Source organism: Euprymna scolopes, chromosome 6 (assembly GCF_053919585.1).
Source record: "Euprymna scolopes isolate OS-2025 chromosome 6, ASM5391958v1, whole genome shotgun sequence".
Classification (NCBI taxonomy): domain Eukaryota; kingdom Metazoa; phylum Mollusca; class Cephalopoda; order Sepiida; family Sepiolidae; genus Euprymna; species Euprymna scolopes.
Genome location: NC_136487.1, coordinates 33,448,866 through 33,462,368, shown reverse-complemented (window position 1 = coordinate 33,462,368; position 13,503 = coordinate 33,448,866). Strand labels below are relative to the sequence as shown.

At 36.6% G+C, this 13,503-nt stretch overlaps 1 pseudogene; it reads right to left on the bottom strand.

Moving 5' to 3' along the window:
* Positions 1-1,730: 1,730 nt before the first annotated feature.
* On the bottom strand, positions 1,731-1,847 carry LOC145278411 (5S ribosomal RNA; annotated as a pseudogene).
* Between the last annotated feature and the right edge of the window lie 11,656 nt (positions 1,848-13,503).

Here is a 13,503-nt window from a genome sequence, read left to right as displayed (position 1 = left end):
ACTCTTTAAAAGTCGTCACCTGTATCGAGCAAAAGTTTAAAACCACTGATTATATGTCAGCCTACGTCACAGTAACATATATTGAGTGAGTTCATAACAGTATTTTGTATAGTTTTTTAGTTTAAACTCATTTTCCCAAAATTTCCCCAAACTTAACGTGTTCAATACAGTCTGCCGCCATTTGTATTTTTCAAATATACCGATAAACACTGCATGTTTTTGAACCGATTAAACATTATACATTACATAAAAACACTACAATCTTATCCAGTTTGGTAGAACATTTACTTTTCTTGCTTTTGATAACATTTATTTGTTATATATTTATTTTTTGACAACTTCTTTGTATCTGTGTTTAGTAATACAAACCCTTTTCATTTAATGTAACGTTTAGTCGGCTCGAAAAACGGTGTTTTTGAAAGCTACAAATGGTGGTGGACACTGTTGATTACGTTAAGTTTGAGAAAGTGAGTTAAAACTAAAAAACTATACAAGATACTGCCAGAAACCCACCGATTATCTCAGCTTATGTCATGGTAACATATATTCGGTAGGTTTTTGACAGTGTATTCTATAGTTTTTAGTTTTCAACTTATTTTCCCAAACTTAACGTATTCAACAGAGTCTGCAACCATTTCTGTTTTTTTCCAGCCGATTAAACATTTTACATTACATAAAAACACTAAACAATTATCCAGTTAGGTAGAAACATACCTTACTTTTGCTTTTATTTATTTGTTTTTGGACAACTTTTTCGAATCTGTGTATAGTACCCCCCCCCCCATCACTCAAATATTAATTACTAACTCACATTTTTGAATACAGGAAACAAAAAACAAAAAAAAAAAACATTTAGCATTTCAACATTTTTGCTATGTTCAGCTTTATCCACTGATTGTTGGTCGAGCCCAAGCAATGATAGACGGTAATCCCGAGGATCAGGATCCAATTCTGCAAGAGTACCATTTTTTTTTTCATTTTCGTCTTTTTTTTTTTTTTTTACTTTTTGGAGTGGATTGCTGTACTAAGATTATAAGAAACATGCATTTTCTCTTTTTATTAGAATTTTCCATTACACCAAATTGAGCCACAAATATATATATGATAAAACAGGATAAAAAACAAATTTAAAATGGAAATGAAGAAAGAAAATGCTCCATAAAAATAAAAAAAATATTATCGAGCATTTTCTTTTTTCATTTCTTTCCATTTTAAATTCAAATATATATACTAACTGGAGCCCAGTGTTCCTATTTACAATGTCTCCTCACGAGACAGAGTTAGACACCAGGGTTGTTTTTTATGTGGAGAAAAGGAACGAAATAAAAATTGTCTCGGTCGTGAAGGACTTCTCCTCCACTGACAGAGAACAAGAAATTGAAGTGCAGCATCTAAAGAACAGATACTACACTTTGATCTTGCCCCAAAGGCCCAACGTTGCTCGGTCATACAATACGCTTAAACATGATATTTTAACTTATGCAGATTGCATATGTATTATTATAGAATCAATCCTCTACTGAATATTATATATTGCGATGAATAATTTACCTAGTGGACTATAATATAAGGGCTCCTTCAGTCTTTAACAGTTTATGGATACCCACAATTTTGTGGCAGGAGGTGCGCAATCTCTAACCACACCTCTCCTGAGTCGACATTCTAAATATCAGTGGCAAGTGAAGTGTGTGTACAAGACGACTGGAAACAATGCTGAGATAAGCAGAGAGCACATACAGCGCCTAGAATTCCCAAATGGTCACCCATCTTGTACTAACCAGGCTCAATGTTGCTTAACTTCAGTGATCTGATGAAAACTGGTGTGTCAACGCGATTATGCCGTATTATGCAAATTTCGTCTGTGTTTGTTTACAATATCACGTCAGCTGACAATGAATGCCCTGGAAACTCATTTCTGATGAATATTTAGTTTTAAAATATGCAAACAAAGACATGATTTGCGGAAATTTTAAATGGTACCTCTTCTTTTATGGTAAATTTAATTCATTAATAAGAAAAAGTAAAATAAACGGTAAGGTATAACTGAGCTTGAAAACTGGATCATTCTATGTGTAGTCGAATACTCTGCCACTGAGCTATATTTCCAGATATCAACAAATCTGTTCTTTTTTTCTACAAAGAAATTATTTTTTTTAATTTTATTATATCCCTTGTCAGTGCAACCTAAAATAATTGCCTGTAGAAATTCTTTTTTATTTATCTACTAGCTGTACCTGCCCGGCCACATATTGCCATGGCTGAGTGTGGATGACGCAAGTATTATATTGATTTGTATCACACAGACATACACACACATGCACCTTGAGCATTTTTGCAATAAGATTTAGATTTTGGAATGAATGAATTATCAGCTGTCAGCGAATGAGATTTGACAGAATGTGAGAAGGGAGAATTTATTATTTTTGAATTTAGAAATGGAAAGATATGGCTATATCTATAAGTGTAGGAGCCCGTTGGTAAGGGTGCAACCCCAGATCTGTCGAAAGTGCAGAATTCCTCCTGGTGATGAGTGGAGGAAGTATGAGGACTTGTTAATTAGAGGGAAAAATAGGAAGTACTTCTTTTAAAGATGGTTGTGATTGTGATGATGTCGATCCTAGGATGTAATCTGAGATTTTATTATAATGACTAAATGTGTCTGAAATGGTAGTCTAAAGTTACAAAAGATACTGACTAATAGTTTAGACATAATAAATTTGTATGTGGCATCTGTTGTTGCAAACCAACGGTACTTTGGTACAGAGGGGAATTTCTGCAATCAAAATATGATATAGGAAAAAAGAAAGAAATACTATTTTTAAAATAGCATTTTTTCGATTTTTTATACTAATCGGACGAATTTCTAAGAACACTGCCAGACATATAAATTAACTTTGTGTGAAATTTGCAAAAATAGGCTCAAACGTTTTGGATCCTATCAGAAAGGAACTCAGTCACACACACACACACAAAGTGACTTTTATATAATAGTCAAGATCAAGATATACATATTTATATATACACACTAGAAGTCTCCAAACATTATCACTACTTTAAAGTTCCCTTACAAAGATTAAAACATTATAGTGATACTAAAACTTATATCTAGAATCCTTATTTTAATTTTGATAAAAATCTCTTACATCAGTTTGATTCTAGGAAATATCTAAATTTAAGGCGTGAAGGGTCTTTAAAAAATTCTAATTCAGGGAATTTTGCTTAATTTTGTCTGACTGTAGATCAAATTCAATTCAAATTTGAAATATGTGAATTTTGGAGATTGTGCCAATATTACGAAAGAAACTGGAATTTAGTGAATGTCTATTAATTTATATCTATTGTTAAAATTCCATAAAAATCGGATATATATGAATTTTCACAAAGGATTTTCACCTCATTTTTGCATCAAACTAAATTCATCCCACACGTGAACTACTTATACCTAGAAGCTTTTTTTTCCAAAATTTATAATGATTATTTAATTAGTTTAGAAGCGAATCATGTAGGTAAAAATATATACACATACCTAACTATGAGAGATAGAGAAAGTGATAGAGACAGAAAAGAAGGAGAGAAACCGGGGAAAGAATGACAATAAAATAAATTAAATGTTTAAACAAGGAATAAAATAAAGGGTTCATTAACCAACTGATTTTCAAATAAATAACTGATTCTCAAAAGGAAAAAAAACCCAGAAAATTACTAATTATTGATTAATATTTTTTTTTTTTTTTTTTTTTTTACAAAGGCATCACCACATTATCAAGGCCCAGAGGCCACTCAAGGATAAGGGTTAAAGAGTGTACAGTAGAAGTTGGTCAATATAGTAATCATTAGTAATGAAAATTTGGTAAATTTAATAACTTATATGGAACGGCTCATCAAGAACTTATTTACCTTAGACTTGAACACAACCATATTGTAGTCAGCCGGAAAGCAGGAAAACGGAAGACAATTCCACAGGCCTGCAGTTCTAAGAAAGAAGCTTTGTTCATGGAATCTATGTTTAGGTTTAGGCACAGATAAAGAGTGGGGGAAATTATTGATAGTGTTTACAGCTAGACGAGTGTTTCTTGTGAAAGTTTGGCGAGGGGGGACCATAGATTGAAGCTCAGTTGAACACTTTCCATGAAAATAACGATACATCAGAGACAAACTCGCAACATCTCTTCTGTGAGATAGAGGTTGTAAGGAGGAGAAAAGGACATCTCCTACGAGGCTACGAAGTCTATTTTGAACTCTATCAAGGCAGGACAAGTCCTTTCTAGCAGCTCCTGCCCAGATGTGGCAACAGTATTCCATCCTTGGACGTACCTGGCTCTTATATAGATAGAGAATAGCATCAGCAGTGAGATATCTACTGGATCGATAGAAAGATCCCACCATTTTTCCAGCGGCCTTGGCAACAGATTTGATATACGTGTTCCATTTAAGATCAGGAGTAATGGTCAAGCCCAGAAGCTTGTCAAAACTTGAGGCCTCCTGAAGACGAGAGCCATTCATTTCAATTGATGACAAATGTGGATTAAAATGTTGATGATGTAAAGAGAGAAGCTTGGTTTTAGATACATTAAAAGTAACCAGCCACTCCTTTCCCCATTGTACTACATGCTCAAGATCAGAGGAGAGAGAATTGGAGAGTACTTGCTCGTTTACTGTCTTAGATGTGGTACCATAAATGGTAGTGTCGTCAGCATAAATGTCTACAAATGATGTAAGGATATGATTTGGAAGATCATTAATGTAGATCAGGAAAAGAGTTGGGCCCAGGATGGATCCCTGAGGGACACCGGCATTAATACTGAGAGCTTCTGATTTTTGCCCCTCAACTACTACTCTTATGAACCTATCAGAAAGAAATGATTTAATAATTGAGAAGACTTTTCCAGCTATACCATAGCTAGCGATCTTATGAAGTAAACCTTTATGCCATACCCTATCAAAGGCTTTAGATATGTCAAGAGCAATTGCCCTAGAAAGATTGCCACCGTCGAGAGATTTGCTAATCCTATGCGATATAACTGTAAGGACATCTGCTGTAGATCTAGCAGAACGGAAACCATATTGAGTGTCACTAAGAAGGTTATTTTTGTTGAGATGTTTGATTACTTCTGTATTTAACACAGATTCTAGCAACTTACTCATGACGCACAGGAGACTTATTGGCCTGTACTGAGAGGGGGATGAGCGATCACCTGAATTCTTAAATACAGGGCATACTGATGAGATTTTCCAGGGAGATGGGAAACTATTCTCCTTAAGACAACGTTTAAACAGTTTTGTAAGTATGGGCGCTAGTTCAGGTTGAAGTTTTTTGAGTACTATAATTGGAATACCATCAGGGCCAGTTGCTTTACTGGAATCAAGGTTTTTGATTAGCTTGGCAACATCACGTACAGATATACGTATATCACATAGCGTGTTTTCTGATACAGGAGGAAATATTGGGGGTTGGCGGTCTTGGTCGCAAAGGGTAGAATTAGCTGCAAAGTTCTTGACAAAGAGTTTGGCTTTGTCTGATGCTGACGAGATTACCTCAGGTCCATTGATAATAGTTGGGATGGAGCACACGCTTCTGTTCAGGATTCTGTTTGCTATTTGCCAAAACTGGTGGGAACCAAGCCGCTGCTCAGCTACTTTGGACTTAACAGATTGAGCATACAACTCTCTTGCGTTCCTTATTACTTTCTTACAATGGTTGCTGGCAGTCCTGAAAACGGCTTTAGTTTCCATACATCTATTACGTTTGAAGCAGTGGAAAAAGTGATTTCTGTGCACAATGGCAGCAGCACATTCTGGAGAGAACCATGGCTGGCTGTTAGGTTTTTGCTGAAACTTTTTAGAGGGTATGAAATGGTCAATACCTACAATTAACCATTCAGTTAGGTCTAATACTATAGAGGACACATCCTTTTTAAACATGGAATGCAGAGGTAGATCAGATATAAATGTACGGAAGCTATCCCAGTCAGCCTTAGTGTATCGATATACTGTACGATGAAGTGGTACGTCTGGGGACTTATTACATTTCATTTTTATCTTAATTGATACAACAGAGTGGTCGGAAGATCCAAGAGGCGACAGAACAGAAACTGAACATAGTTCAGGGCAAGTTGTGAGAAAAAGGTCTAGTAGGCTCGCATACTGGCCGTCATTATCGGGCACACGGGTAGGTTCCTGAACAATCTGAGTGAGGTCATAGGCAATGGAGAAATCATGACAGAACCTCCCCTCATCATCGGTCTTGTTTGAGTGGGTCAACCATTCGACGTTGTGAACATTGAAGTCTCCACATACGTGAATGTTAGCTGAAGGATAAGTAGAAAGGACTTGGTCAATTTTCTCAGATATGCTTTGAAAGATAGTAACTCCGCTGTTGTGGGGGCGATAGAGAGTAAATATAAATGCAGTAGTGTGAGCTAAAGCAACCCGGAAGCACATATAGGGTAAGTTAGGATCTTCCCTGGAGATGTCCCTCCCACATGGAAAGCTATCTTTAATATAGGCACATATTCCATGCCCATGGCGATCTTGGGGGTCAGATTTAGAAGTTAAGTTAGAGTATCCTGTAATTGCAAACTCATCTAGGGAAATAGCCTGTCCAATGCCAGTTTCACTTAAAAATAAAAGGTCTGGTTTAGTCTCCTGTAATTGGGTTTCAACCTCTGGAAGGTTAGAACGTAGACCCCTGATGTTGGAGAAGGAGACATGGTAGTAGGGGTCTACGTTGGAAGATGAAAAACTTTACAATACAATTTTGAATTATGCCTGACGTAAAAAGAATAAAAGAATGAAACCATTTTTTCCATTAATGAGCAGAAAACAATTGATTGGAATGATATATTATTTTATTCCTTATATAAATATTTGATGTTTAGAATAAACTTAATAATTTAATTTAAATTTTAATGATGAATGTACTCTGACAGAGCGCTGACGCACATATGGCAGCAACAGAAGTAACAGTCAACGTATGCAAATATCGAGCCGTGTACGAGGTGACGTCATACCAAGAAACGTCATACAAAAAAAAAAATGAAAAACGTGGACCCTTAAGGTTAGAGAAGGACAGAGATAGAGGTGTTACACACGTGGCCCGAGAACAACAGGAAAAGGCGAGTTCTAAACATAGTCGGACAAAGCCAAAATACGGCAGTGTCTTGTTAAGCACATTGGCCTATGAGAGGACTTTTAAACAAGAGACAAGACGTTATTCTGAAAAGTGCCTGTAAATAAAGTCTAGTATCTTATATAAATAGATATTTTTTTCGTCAGCTAGTCAGAATTTTTAAACGTAATAAATACATTGCAGTTTGTCACATATTGAAATATCAGAGCTCTTAAGTACTTTTCAAAATAAAAAATTATTGCTTTAATAGTAAACATATTCACAACAAATAAAACAGATACTTGATTGAAAATTGAAACCGAAATCTTCCGATCTTCAGTCCGAAATCCTACCAACTGATTTATTTGGACTTTTTAAAAATATAAATAGCACTTTAAGCATCACCTTAACAAAATAACTGTATATTTATTTATTTGCAGATTGTTATCCTCATCTTGACAGTTGTTGTTATTTCACCACGTTTCGGCCAACTATTCTTTTGGTCTTCTTCATTTGGTTAACCGTCGCGGTATTTACGTGAATGGTGCTTCTTTGTGGTCCAGGTTGACATTGTAAATTATAAACAAGTTTTCCCCCTCCTAAACAAACTCAGGGGGGAAAAAAACAAGTCCGTGAGCAGACTCTCACATAAATTTTATTACGAAATTAAATTCCACCATGGTGCATTTCAGTTAATTTACACATCAGTTAACCATTTCATTCTTTTGTTGTATTGTGAATTAAAACCAAACAAACCACATCCTCTTAATCCATTAAATGCTTTTAGATGAAAAAAGTTGTTTCTTTTACATTTACATCTGCAGGTTATGATCCTTTACTTCTTCAATTTTCTCAAGCAGTGCTGGGACACAGGTCTCACTGGCATATATAATAGCCGCATATATAATATAATAATACTTATATATATTAAACGCATATATAATATATAAAGCATATATAATAAACATTTGTTTTCCGCAGTTTGTGATTATGTTGCCTGATTCTGACTTCAGTGGTGGGGTCTTAACTATACTTGGCCCAAAGACCACCTTCAGTCCTGCATACATCCCAAGAACCTTTCTGCAGTCAGCAGAAAATTGGACGTTTCTACATAGGTTCAGCCAGTATGTGTTGGCGCAGCATCTAGCAGTTTTCTGGGCATCACTGTTGGCATTCCTGAGTGCAGCGAGTGTCTTCTCAGAAGGGTCTCTTTTATACTCAAGCAGCTCAACATGTTTAGCTGAGATAACTGGCTCTAGTTCCGTGATCCCCGCTTTAAACCAGTCTGGATTTTTCTTCTCCTGCTTTCCAAAGATGTCCATAGCAGAGCGCTTAACAAATGTCTTCCCCCATTTCTCTTCCACTGTATTAGTTGGACAGTCTTTTAAGGCTTCCTGGAGTGAGTCTGCAAAGTGTGTGCATGCATTGGGAAAGGAGTTGAAGGCTATATTTATGTGGGGTCGTCCTTTTTGCTTGGCGTTGTGGATTTTCTAAGGTTTGATACAGACTTTAGCTGCAACTAGCGCGTGGTCAGTATCACAGTTTGCACTGTAGTAGCTGCGAGTATTCTGGATACAATTCAGCAAGTTTCTTCTGATAATGATGGGATCCAGTTGGTGCCAATGGCAGGACTGGGGCTGCCGCCAAGACACTCTGTGATATGGCTTTGTTTGGAACAATGCGTTTGTGATGCATATAATTGAATGTACACAACTCGAGGAATCTCTGTCCATTTTTGTTCATCTTGCTGATGCCAAAATGACCAATGCAATGAGGACAGGAGTCATGGTCGGCATTGAAATCACTGAGGAGGTATAGTTTATCTCAGGCAGGAATTGTCTTTATGGTGCTCTCTAACTCCTCGTACAAATCGTCCTTTACCTCAGCACTAGAGTTGAGAGTGGGAGCGTAGATACTCAGGATAATTACTGGGTCTGATTTGTTGGAGAGACGCATAGGGAGGATTCTTGGCATGCCTTATGATGGAAGTTTAACTGTGGACAGTAGACTTTTCTTCACTGCCAGTCCAACACCCTCTAAGCGTGGCTCCTCTGGTTCCTTGTCTTGTCAGAAAAAAGTGTAATTCTGTTATCTGATGCTGTCACTGAATGCGAGGGTTGCAATGTCAATATTGAGCAGCTTTAACTTGCCGTTTATGATAGCTGTCTTTCTTGCATCATCAATTTGCTGGAGATCATTTAAGAGTCTAGGACACATGGTCTTAACGTTCCAAGTTGCCAATCTCAGTGCTGTCCCCCCAAACTCCTGCGAATGATAACCTCTTTTCATGAAAACATGAAGGGCTCTGTCAAATTCAATAGATCCCTTTCAGAATCTTTTCCCATCCTCAGTGGTGTGAAACAGGGCTGTGTTCTCGCCCCAACTCATTTTAGCATATTTCTCTCACTTCTGCTTCTATACGCTTTTCATGAAACTGAAGTTGGTGTCTGTTTGCAGAAAAGGAGATAGAAGCCGTTTCAACCGTGCCCATCTACATGCCAAAACTAAAGTCCGCATGGCCCTCATCTGGGAAATGCTGTTTGCAGATGATGCTGCATTAACTGCTTATTCTGAGAAAGCCCTCCAACAACTCATTGAGCGCTTTGTCCATGCTTGCAACGAATTTGGTCTGAAAATAAGCCTCAAGAAAACAAATGTCATGGCACAAGATGTCATCAACGTCCCCTGCATATCCATTGGCAATCACACACTGGAGGTGGTGAACGACTTCACCTATCTAGGCTCCATTATTTCCAACAACATCTAACGTGACACTGAGTTAAACACCCATATTGGGAAAGCAGCAACAACTATGGCCCGCCTGACAAAGAAAGCATGGAGTAATAACATGCTTACCATAAACACAAAGATGAGGATATATCAAGCCTGTGTCTTCAGCATATTACTCTATTGCAGTGAGACATGGACTCTCTACAAGCATCAAGAGTGCAGACTAAACGCCTTCCATCTGCACAATCTAAGAAAGATCTTAGGCATTACATAGCAGGACAGCATTCCGAACAAACACGTTCTTGCCAAAGCAAATCTTCCAAGCATGTTTGCCCTCCTCTCTCAGAGATGTCTGCGCTGGCTAGGGTACATCCGCATGCAGGATGGCCGAATCCTCAAAGACATCCTGTATGTCAAGCTCTCGGCCGACAGCAGACCAATCGGTAGATAACTCCTCAGATTTAAGGATGTGTGCAAAAGGAACTTAAAATTCAGCAACATCAACCCTGTTGCCCTTGAACCGTATGCTATAGACCGTGTCTCCTGGAGGGTCAAAGTCAAGAAGTTTTTCCGACTGAGTGAGGAGAGAAGAAATGAACAGTGGGAGGAGAAGAGAGGCAGGCGCAAAGGACAGCATCATCAGTAGCATTGGCAGAGCGTGACAGAGGGTATCCCTGCAGGAAGTGCAACAGAAATTGCCACTCCCGCATCGGTCTGCTCAGTCATAGCAACAGTTGCCACCACTCATGACAACTTTCAGGTATGATTCTCCATCATCTATCTAGTCGGAAGGACGCTAACAACAACAAATATAATAAACAAATATAATAAACATAAAGTAACTTTAAATATTGATAGAGAATGAATGGCTTGGAAACTTCTCGATAATCAGATAAAAATCAATTTCATTATAAAATTAAATTACACCATCATGCATTTCAGTTCATTTACACAGCAATCAGCTATTTCAATATTTTGTTATATTGTGAAGCACCCATATCTTTCTGTCATGCATTGATTCCATTACCCCCATCCTCATCTAAAAGCATTTTGGTTGAAAAGAGTTTGTTCAGTCAATTTACATGTTTGGATTATGATTCTTTACTTCTTCAATTTTCCGGAACAATGTACACACGCACACAGGTTTCACTAGTATATATTATATATACATATATATATAATAGATAAACATAAATTGATTTTAAATATTAACAGAGAAACCAACAAAAAAAATGGTAAGAGAACTTCTCGATAATCAGAATTCGCTTGGTAGTAAATGTGAAGTCTTTTCGACTGATGAATTCAATATAAATTCTGTAAATTCCCACAGAAGAGACGTTGTGAGCCTGTATCGTTATTTCTATGGCAAGTCAGCTCCAATCTATGCCTTCACCTTGCCAAACATTCACAAAAACACTCTAGCTACAATCAATTGTTTACTCCTGGGCCTAAATCTAAAAACATATTCAACAAACAAAGCTTCTCTCTCTAGAACTGCCCGCCTGTAGAACACTGTTCCATTGGCCTACTTCCCAGCCGACTACAGTATGGTAGACTTCAAATTCAATGTAAATAAGTTCTTGCCGAACTGCCTCCTTCAACAATCAAATTACACCCAACTTACTTCAATAACGATTATTAAACTATCACCTTACATTTGTCCTTGAGTGGCCTTCGAGTCTTGATAAATCTCGACTCCCTTGTAAAAAAAAAATGACGTTTTTCCAAATACTTTCTTACTATTCCTGTGATATGGAATTATCAACTTAATTTTACTTAAATCTTACAAAGGAGCACCTGCTTTTGACTTTTCGGAAGAAAAGAGACTGATTTGTTCTCTTCATATTTGATAAAGTTCAAAAGGTAAAGATAGCCGTTCCTGCCTTGCTCGGGGTGTTGATATTTAATTCATGGAACCCTGCACTCATAAGGTCAACCATAAATAGAGTATAAAAACAAGGAGGAAAAGCAATGCCTTCCTTGTTGTCGACATTGTTGCTTGCACGAAAAGCTCAAACTCTCTGCTAAGTCATGAATATGTAAACGCATGTTATAAAAGGCAGGGATGCCGTAAATCGATATATATGTAATCAAATTACAAAAGGTTACATTGGCTACTGTGATGCAGCTCCAATGTTAGAACCTTGAACTTGAGGATTGCATTGTGTTGGGATTGGCACTTTGTGTCAGCCCAGTAAAATATGAAATCCTATAGTATATAGCACTGACAACAAATATACATGTAAAAACTGGTTGTCTGAAAATATTAGAGACATTATTTTCTTTAAATGGTTTGAAATGCAAATTTTTATATTTTTTCAATTAAAGTTTTCTGCGGTCCTAAATTTTTGAGATGAAAATTGATCATTTGTGTTATTTGATTTATCAAAACTATTTTTCTCGACGTAAGTCTTATTTTCAAAACGTTTCAGTCGATGTAACCTCCGACTATCTTCAGGTATATCTTGTCACAAGCATTCATAGATAAAGTAATTGGAAAAATTCAGTGTAAATTATGCCCTTCTGGAGGTTGGAGGTTCAATCCTTAGCAGAGGCAACACAAAAATACAACTATGAATTAGTTAGGATTTCTGCTACTCTTGCGGATTAAATAAAAAAGATCCGTTCAAAATCACGTGCAGATTTCTGAGTTCGACAAGATACACTTGAAGGAAGTTGAAGGTAAAATTCACTGAACCATTGTTAAAATAACACTGAGAATGCCAACAGTAGTCCAAAGAATCTAAATAATATGAATCGAAATTAGCCAATTAGTCAAATTACAATATTAAGTTATTTTATAATTTTAACTTTTTTCCTATATTCAAAATAGTTTTCACGAATTTGATAAACCTTTATAATTTATAATTGAAAAACTTATCCTTAGTCTCTTATTAATTATAAAGGTACGAATTTAATTCATCAAATATAAAGAAAGTATGCAAATTTATTTTCGTAATTGCATAACACGTCAGAAAATTTTTTAAAATCATAACATTTACGAACAGTGGCTTCCACACACAGAAAGAGAGAGGGGTGTTACATATAGCATAAATAATGACATGTCGTATATACTGAGTATACAATGTATCAATGTATATCTATTAAATAATGTCGATAATATATGGTGTCTATGTAAATAATGACATATATATCAGATATCTATATCTATCTATCTATCTATCTATCTATCATATATATATATATATATATATGTATATGTGTGTATCTGTGCGTGTATATATATGTGTGTGTATATATATATATATATATATATATATATATATATATATATATATATATATATACGAGGAGCGTGCAATAAGTAATGCCTCTGACCCACTTCCCATAGGAGTAGAGCAACGAAACTTGGCACAGTTATTAGTCTTTCTCTACATAAGAACCACTCAGAGTTATGCATTTCTCCCATCGTTTGATGCAGCTCTGGAGACCGTTTTTGTAGAACACCCCAGGTTGGTCCTCCAACTATGATGTGACTTAAGAAATCAAGGCTGCATCATCTGGGAAACGCTTTCTTTTCAAAAACAACTTCATGGCTGGGAAGAGGTGAAAGTTAGAGGGTGCAAGGCCAGAAGAGTAGGGAGGATGGGGAAGAATTTCATAACCACACGTCCGTGCTTCTGATCTGGCGACATGCGAGTTGT